We start from the raw sequence: 9,631 nt of genomic DNA, 5'->3' as shown, positions 1-9,631 counted from the left end.
CCTGGCAGACATTCTTAACCAGAGTGACTTAAAATTCAATCATTTTAGATGATTGGCAAAGGCAGCGTTAGGAAGGAGTTCGAAGGCAGCGTTAGGAAGGAGTTCGAAGGCAGCGTTAGTCTTGCCCAAGGACTCTTATTGGTATAGTGTACGGAGCTTCTACCCCAGTCCAAAGCATGGAAAGATGTTATCCACTACACTAACCAATCATATTTCATTAAAGAGCCAATAAGGTTTTTTATATTAAGACTCTGGCTGACAGAAAGTGGTGTAAATCCGAGTGGGTCATGTGTTCATTTACCCCACAAAGTTTGAGCTTTGGGTTAAAGAGGGCCAATAAATATATGCCAACAATTGGCAACTGACCAATTCGGCTGTCATTAGATCAGATTCAGCTGTTGAGGCTTCTATGTAATTTTCTGCGTGTGTGTTTTCTGAAAAATAAGTAGCTTTATTTGGTCTTGTACAGTTGGATGTATAAGTCGGGGCACTCCTGGTCAAATGACATGTTTTGTTGGTTTTCTAAGTGTAAATAAACACATCCTTTACAGTTTAGTAGAATCAGGATCAGCACCGCTTAAACAACACCACCACAAAACCTTACCGTACCAACGCGCCTCGCTGCTCAAGCCGAGACGCATCAAGCCAACAAAGCCGGCAATGAGAGCTCCTGCCGACGGTTTTACACTCTTCCTTTCTCCAAACGTGAAAAAAGACGAATCACGCTCTTCCGAAAAAAGTATTTTCATCTAAACTGTGAGGACAGCTCGCGGGAATTTCTTGGAGAAGCTAACAACCAACGAGAGGACAGACTCGACAAATCCAATACGATGAAACGTCCCACATACTCGTCTCAATAAGCACTTCAAATTTGCAAGTCTTTTCAAATGAAAATCACAATCAGCGCAGAAAATCAAGCTATTTTCCGTGAAGAGGACGCTTCTGTTGTGTCGTGAGTTTTCATCTCTCCTTGCAATTCAATCTCATTAGAAAAGTAATGTACATTTAATTCACAGGGGTTTTACAGAGAGTATGTGAGAGAAGTGAGAGGAGAGGATGTCCGTCCTCTCTTTCTCCTCTTCTCCAGAGCTTGGTGCTCAATTTCACAGCCTGATCAACAAAAAATAAGCAATGTGTAATCAGACAACAGCCAAATGAAGTCCTATCCACCATAAAAGTCTTGTTGATTTTTCTGACAGAGGCTGAGAGCATCACTACTGACACCTAATACTAGATGATTAAGAACCTGTTTAAACTTCATCAATTTCAGTAGAAACGTCACTTGAATGTTATACAATACGCAACACCATCTTTTAGGACATTCAAAATATTTACATTTTCCTTCTTGAACAATGATGTGTGCATATTTGCGTGCTCTGCATTAATCTCATATTCCCTGGTAAAATAATAAGATTAATTTTACTGCTAAAAACAGGACATTAGATTGAAGATAATTCACTTGCATAAGGAAGCAGAAAGTCAAAGGAAAACATGTGAAAAGAGTTTCCACAGATGGAGTTCGAAAACAGTTAACAGCTGCAGAGGAAACGGGGCTCCTAACAACCACCTGGAAGACCTGGTCGACTCCAAAACTGCCCCCATCAGATAAACAGCGCTGAAAGCTTTGATCTCTGAGAGAGAGGAGAACATCAAGCTGCTTCAGATCTGAAAACATCCACAGGTGTTTCTGTCCATCCTCCCACTGTGAGAAGACCACTCAGCACGGTGGGTCTGAAAGGACGTGTAGCTGATCAAGAAGAACCTCGCTGAGAAAAGGAGACGCACACATCAAACAAAGAAGCTGAACGATGGACTGACCGCCCCAGAGTCCAGACCTCAGCCCCACTGAATGGGTTTGATCAGAAAATCATCAACCAGCTTCTCAGACTGAACTTTGGAGGTGTGTCTGCAGGTTCTCTGAGGAGCTGAAAGTGAGGCTTCTGATAAGAATGGAAGCTGGAATGAAGGGAAAGAGGGACTCACTGACCCTCACACAGCTGAGATCAGATTCAGCTGTTGAGGCTTCTATGTAATTTTCTGCATGTGTGTTTTCTGAAAAATAAGTAGCTTTATTTGGTCTTGTACATTTGGATGTATAAGTCGGGGCACTCCTGGTCAAATGACATGTTTTGTTGGTTTTCTAAGCGTAAATAAACACATCCTTTAAAGAGAACCTTTTAATGCACATTTACTGCTTATTTATTAAAATTGACATATTGTGGTACAGTTTAGCAGCAGCATTCAGTTACAGCACAAGTAAACACACCTACAGTCGCATGTAAAAGGTTGATCTTTTCATTTCTTCTGAATGAAAATACATTAGCACATCCTTAACAGAGAGATCAGTTAAAACACAGCATTTTTCATCAAATTTCAGTGCAACATGTCACTGCTGTCAGAACAAAACCTTGTGTCTTCAAAATGCTAACTTTACAGGAGAAGGAAAAAACAGACTTGACTTTAAATGTGAGTCAATGGAGCCAGGCTTTTTTTACAAGTCATTTTGGACCATTTCTTTTGGTCCGTTCATCATAAAATTTACACACAATGTGAAGAATAACAGGCATTGTCAAATTATATCAAAAACTGGAAAATGACAAAAAAAAGGAGATAGAAGGTTTTGATCTGATTAAAAAAGCAGATAAAAAAAAAAAAAAAAATTTTAAGTGTGCCAAAACTTTTGCACAGGCCACATCTCATGTTCTTTTTTCCTTCTAAATATGTCAAATGACATGTTTGGTTGGTTTTCCAAGTGTAAATAAGTGAATTGTTGACCTATTTGCTGGATTTGATAAATATTTGAGTGAAAAATAATGTAAAATGTGGCCTGTGCAAAAGTTATGGCACATTTAAAATGTCATGTTGTTGATGTATTCTCTTTTTTTATTAAAACGTTCTCTCCAGAGGATGTGCTAAATTATTTGTATTTAGAAAACCAACTAAAGATACTCGAACTGTTGCGTATGACTGTAGGTATGTCCACTCGTGCTGTAAATTCATGCTGCTGTTACACCTGTAAATGGTACCAATGTGACACAGCGTATAATGACCTCATTCAAATTGCCCTAGATTTACATTATGTTTGTGACACTCAATCAGAGTGACTTACAATTCAATCATTTTACAGAGGAAAGCGAAGGCAGTGTTAGGAGTCTTGCCCAAGGACTCTTATTGGTATAGTGTACAGAGCTTAAACCCCATTCTAAAACACTGTAGGGTGTTATCCACTACACCAACCAATCACAGTTCATTAAAGAGCAAATAAGCTTTTTTTAAGATTAAGACTCTGGCTGATAGAAAGTGCTGTGAGTAGGAGTGGGTCATGTGTTCATTAACACCACAAAGTCCATGTTTTCAGTTAATAAATATCTACCAACCATTGGCAGTTGACCAATTCGGCTGCACAGATATTAGAATCAGGATCAGCCGTAAAGATTCATGATCAATTCATCCCCCCATGCAAAACCCACGGGGTTCACACACAAAGCACAGTGCAGCCTTCGCGACAAAGCCGCCACTAATCGAATGATCCTAACTTCTCCTGCCACAGATATCATTAAACTGCGCAACAGAAGGTACCGCAGCTGGTAATGACTGTGTCAGATGTACAATAGCAGCTTATGTGGAAATGGCCACACAGTCTGCCAAACTTTCATCCGCAGCATCCTAATTCCACGCGGCCCGAATCACAGGCGGTTACTGCATGGTTTGATCTCCTATTCCAGCCTCGCACATGCTGACGCTCAGGATGGCAGTTACAGTGAGACTGCGGGGCCTGCAGAGCTTCACCGAAGCTGTGAGATGTTTGTGGCGTTCTGGAGGCACGGGAGCAGCTTGTTTATCAGTGATTACAGTTTTTCTTTTTCAAAATTTCAATTCCAATTCAATCCAATTTTTGGGATAAATGCTGTTAGCCCCGTTTTACCCTGCTCTTCACTGGCCAGGACCACCGTGGACCCTCACAGAGCAGGTACTGTTTGGGTGGTGGATCATTCTCAGCACTGCAGCAACACTGACGTGGTGGTGGTGGTGTGTTAGTGTGTGTTGCGCTGGTCTGAGTGGATCAGACACAGCAGTGCTGCTGGAGTTTTTAAACACCTCAGTGTCACTGCTGGACTGAGAATAGTCCACCAACCAAAAATATCCAGCCAACAGCGTCCTGTGACCACTGATGAAGGACTAGAGGATGACCAACACAAACTGTGCAGCGGCAGATGAGCTGTCGTCTCTGACTTTACATCTACAAGGTGGACCGACAAGGAAGGAGTGTCTAATAGAGTGGACAGTGAGTGGACACAGTGTTGAAACTATCACAAAACAACGTCTGAAGCATCAGGCAATATATTAATAACCGTTTCATATAAAATGCGAAGAAGCTTTTAGAGGCAGGCATCTGGTTCCATTCACCAGCACTGTTTCTCTAGAAAGGCACATTTGGCATTGAACCACTCTGAGTGACACTGTTAATGCCTTAATGATGTATTCATGCAGAAATTCCCCTTTAATCTTTCTATTATACTTAAATTGCTGCTTGTTCTAATCCCAGTGTTGGACTGTATGTGGCTACTGTTACTTCACTTTATCTTATGTTGAGCTATAAGAAATTCTGCTCTATTTCAGGCTGGATTTGTTACAGATCTGATCGGATTTGTTCTTTTTTTTCCCCCCTTCAGTATCTGATCCAGCATTTTCCGCTGGTATCAGCCCAATACCTACACTGAGTATTGGATCAGTGCCATCTGTAGTGCTTCCTGAAGGCATTAGAAAGCAATCGGGCCATTTATGTCCACAAAGTGCAACGCAATTTGGGGTTTGGGACACAGATGGGACTTAAAATGTCTCGCTGTCAGGCAAGAGCACCGGCATCTTTGGCACTCTCGTAGTAATTTGAGGCATCATAAGCCAGAAAAGACAAAACCAGTGCCTCATAAAAGAAGCAGCCACCCCGAGAAAGAGTTGTGACTGTTTTGTAGGAGATGATACAGGCTTTGTTAGGATATAACCTGACTACGTCTCCAGCTCTGTCGCTCACTGACAGCTCCCATTCGTGTCTGATCTAAGTATGTGATATCAGCCTCTTTGATGCCTGAGTCTCCATTATTCCTCGCTGTTGAGGCTGTTTAATCATTCGAGCATTTATGTACAGAGAACTGAAATAGCATTTTGTTTTCCCTCTTTCTGCCATGACACCGCGAGCTCTTCACTGAGCGCACAGGAGAAATAATCAAATCAGGTTCTTCAAAAATAGACTAACAATCTCCAAGCCCCAAGGGAGAAGACCATCGCGCCTGTCTGTCGAATTTCTCTGTAAATATTTTCTGATAAACGTGCTGATAATATAGGAATGGGGTTTAAAACGTCATTATCCTGGATGGCATTTCACGTTACATGATATGCTGTGCACAAAAATATCCAGACAGCTGTTTTAATGAACGAATTCAGTCGCTCTCGGAGAGAGTTCCACCTATTTTTCAACATATCTGCATAAATCTGTCAATTTCAACTGAAAATAGTGAGCTACTAGTGAATGGCTTGACTTCTTCTCCCCCTCTGTCAAAGTTGTATTTCAAAGTATTATGCATCCCATTCTTATTCCATCTGGTTTAATATGATGTTGGCCCACCTTTTGCAGTTCTCCTGGCAACTGCCAAACCTGGACTCGTCCATCGGATTGCCAGACGGAGAAGTGTGATTGGTCACTCCAGAGAACGTCTCCACTGCTCTAGAGTCCAGTGGCGGCGCTTTACACCACTGCATTCCACGCTTTGCACTGCGCTTGGTGATGTAAGGCTTGGATGCAGCTGCTCAGCCATGGAAACCCATTCCATGAAGCTCTCTACGCTGTTCTTGAGCTGATCTGAAGGCCACATGTAGTTTGGAGGTCTGTAGTGATTGACTCTGCAGAAAGTCGACGACCTCTGCACACTATGCCCCTCAGCATCCGCTGACCGCTCTGTCATTTTACGTGGCCGACCACTTCGTGGCTGAGCTGCTGTCGTTCCCAATCGCTTCCACTTTGTTATAATCCCACTGACAGTGGACTGTGGAATATTTAGTAGTGAGGAAATTTCACGACTGTACTTGCTGCACAGGTGGCGTCCGATCACGGTACCACGCTGGAATTCACTGAGCTCCTGAGAGCGACCCATTCTTTCACTAATGTCTGTAGAAGCAGTCTGCAGGCCTAGGGGCTCGGCTTTATACACCTGTGGCCATGGAAGTGACTGGAACACCTGAATTCATTGATTTGGATGGGTGATTGAATACTTTTGGAAATATAGTGTATTTTCTGAGGTTTTATTTCACTGCTGTCAGAACAAAACCTCTCCAAAATAGTAACTTTACAGGAGAAGGAAAAAACATACTTTACTTTTAATGCAAGTCAGTGGAACCAGACTTTTTTCCAAGCAATGTTGGGCCATTTATTTTGGTCCATTCATCATGAAATTTACACACAGCGTAAAAAGGAACAGACATTTTCAGATTATGTCAAAAACTGAAAAATGGCAAAAATGGCGATGCGAGGTTTTGTTCTGACAGCAGTGATATGAGATGCTGATGATGGTAAAATCTGAGATAAAGTTTTCTTTGGGGACTACTTTTCCAAAACAATGCATGAAAGGATTTAAAGATGTGACCAGCGCTGGGAGGGTGAAGGCCAGCACATGCATCTGAGGCTTGTAAAAGCCAGGCTCCTCATCTTTTCAAACTGTTGCTAAAATAATGTGATTATATAGTTCAACACGCTTGGAGGAGACCTGTCAGTTCTGTTACGGCGTTGTGCTGCTTGAAGTGGGGAGAGGGAGGGTCATCTTACCCACCCAGAGACAATGAGACCAATTGGGCTCCCTTGGTCTGATCATGGGATATTTTAGGCCAAAATCTTCTGAAAATGACTGTAAAACAATGTTCACTAAGTTAGTGTTAAGTTAGTGGATCAGTCTAGAGATCCAAACAACACAGAACAGGTTTAAATTCACCTCTCTGTCTCTTCAGCTCCAGCTGCTCAACTTCACTTCCTCAGATGTGCATCGTTATCATCTAAACTTGTGCCGTTGCTTTAGTCAGCCAGAATCCAACCTTGGGAAATGTTTGGGAACGTTCACGAGTTTGGACTGTGTTTGGAGGTCTGTGCACTTCTGAATGGAGTTTCTGCTTGGAGCTAGAAGGATGGACCCCCTCCCACCTTTTTAAGCCTCTGGGGTATGAGGGCATTTTCTTGATTTTTGCTTACATTCATAAATTCACCTTTGAAGGCACTTGCATATGATATAATACTCACATATTGTGCATCAAAACGTTCAGAAGAATCTCAGCTCTCTCTATAATGAAGTCTGGTTTTAGAAATTCTTAATATCACTTGTGAAAACAGCTTTGCTCATGTGGATGATGTTATTTTGGTGTTTGAAATGGGTTTATCAGTGTCAGGATCACGAATGAAGTGTAATATATGAGTAAAATAGCACATAAATGTTCTCCACATGGCTATTTTCCCAAACCAATCTCAGTTTTACACACTGTGACTGAGGTGACTGAATGAAGAATGTAGGGTTTCCGAGGTGATCGTCAGTCCTTAGTGAATCCCTGAGTGTCCATAGGATACAGACAGATTAGAGACAGAATGTAGACGGACACACGAACCCACCAGCTCCACACAGTTAGAGGCAGATGGCGTGGGTCTCACCTCGTCTTCATTGACTCATAACTTGGATGTGAGTCTTACGATGCGACAGAACGGAAAGGGCGACTCTAGTGATTCAGGAAATGTTGTGTATTATCACAAAGATGTTCATACAAACACCAAGAAACATCTCATTTTCAGGTTTCAGGTTTCAGGCTTGGTCTTTCTCCCAAACGTCAGTTATTCCGTAACCCCATTTACTTTCAGAGGCATTATAAGAGTATACTGCAATCGCATATAAGCGCTATTGAGCTGCGTCTGATCCAGGAAAATGCACTTGTGGCATAATTTATCCTGAGAACCTTGACACACACTGCCCACCCTCACGATAAAGGCTTAAAATTCAGCTTTTATTTTATGTTAGATGTTGCTGCCGCTGTTGACAAAAAGGACAGATAGTCAAAATTCCCTCTCGAAACTCAAGCTATGTTGATCAATAAACATCACAAAGCATGAAAGGAGCGCTTAAAAAGGACGCATGACAAAGCACTTTTTCCGCAAGCCGGCCTATTTTGATGAGCATCACTGTCAACACCATTAATCAGCTGTTAAAACACATGCCGCTGGATTAATTAATATGAGCTATTAAATTGATAAGGCGGTGTTAATGAAGGCTTTATGGAGAGAGAGAGAGAGAGAGCAGAGCTGCAGTTACAGGATAGCAGAGGTTTTTTTTTCCTCTTCCACTTCTTTGACGGACAGCTGAAGAGGGTGGCCGCTGTCTCTGAAAGCTTCTATGATGTTTATAGCTCTGACCTGCACGGACAAACAAAGTGCAGGAAGCCGGCTGTCAGTGTGGAGACAGACAGGAGGAAGTGGCTCACACATAAACACCTAATCTCTGGAGAGATGCAGGACTTGCCTGCACTTGCTGTGTGAGGGTTGGGGGTTGCAAATGGGAGTACATCATTTGCAGCTGAGGGACCAGTGTGTTAAACAAACAGGGGGGGGGCGGATGAGAAAACATGAACTGGCAGACGCCTCGATTTCTAATTTGTACAGACAGCCATTACGTCATGTCAAAGTATAAGAATATGATCGACGTGATTTAGAGTATTTTATACAAATCAAACTTTTGGGGAGAGAGTAAGAAAGAAATACACAGATTTTTTTCCAAATTGCATATTTCAGTTATTAAGATTCAGAGTGGTTTGGTGTGAAATGCTCCACTCTAGAGAAATAATCGAGTCAGAATTGTTCACAGTGGTGGTGATAGGAACCAGACGTCCACCTCTAAAAACTCCCTCTTAGAAAGCTCCTACATGAAGCGGTTATAATGCGTGAGAGAGTAAAAGTGACTGATGGCTCAGTTAGCAGGCCTTATGTGCTGCACCGCACAGCACAGGCTCAGTTCCAGCCAAACTGACTCCCATTTAGAGTGGAGTGGCTGGTGTTGGAGGGAAAACTGAACGTGTTCTGTGGTGAGTGAAGCTCTTAGCCATCGCTGAGTTGAGCTGAGATCAATCTTAGTTTGTCTGCCTCTCATTTCTCTATCCACTCGTACCAGCGCAACACACTAACACACCACCACCACGTCAGTGTCACTGCAGTGCTGAGAATGACCCACCACCCAAATAGTACCTGCTCTGTGAGGGTCCATGGGGGTCCTGACCACTGAAGAACAGGGTAACAGAGTATCAGAGAAACAGATGGACTACAGTCTGTAACTGTAGAACTACAGAGTGCAGCTATACAGTCAGTGGAGCTGATAAAGTGGACAGTGAGTGTGGAATCAAGGAGGTGGTCATGATGTTATGCCTGATCCGTGTGTGTACAATTGATGTACAGATAGAAGGTATTTGTCAGTAGTATTTGGGATGGAATGTCAGTGGCTGTGTAAACAGATGTTACTATAGCTACAATATCTAAAAAACAAACAATCAAATGTGGACCAAACCCCCCCCAAACATGACTGCCACCCCCCAAACATGACTGCCACCAACGTCCAAC

At 42.5% G+C, this 9,631-nt stretch overlaps 1 protein-coding gene across 3 annotated transcripts in view; it reads right to left on the bottom strand.

Moving 5' to 3' along the window:
- The window catches only part of cntn4 (contactin 4), a 344,140-nt gene that overhangs the window by 167,559 nt on the left and 166,950 nt on the right, over positions 1–9,631 (bottom strand). The gene's annotated exons all lie outside the window — the stretch shown is intronic.

Source organism: Pygocentrus nattereri, chromosome 26 (genome assembly GCF_015220715.1).
Source record: "Pygocentrus nattereri isolate fPygNat1 chromosome 26, fPygNat1.pri, whole genome shotgun sequence".
Classification (NCBI taxonomy): domain Eukaryota; kingdom Metazoa; phylum Chordata; class Actinopteri; order Characiformes; family Serrasalmidae; genus Pygocentrus; species Pygocentrus nattereri.
The sequence above is the reverse complement of the archived record's forward strand: the minus strand, read 5'-3'. Positions and strand labels throughout refer to the sequence as shown.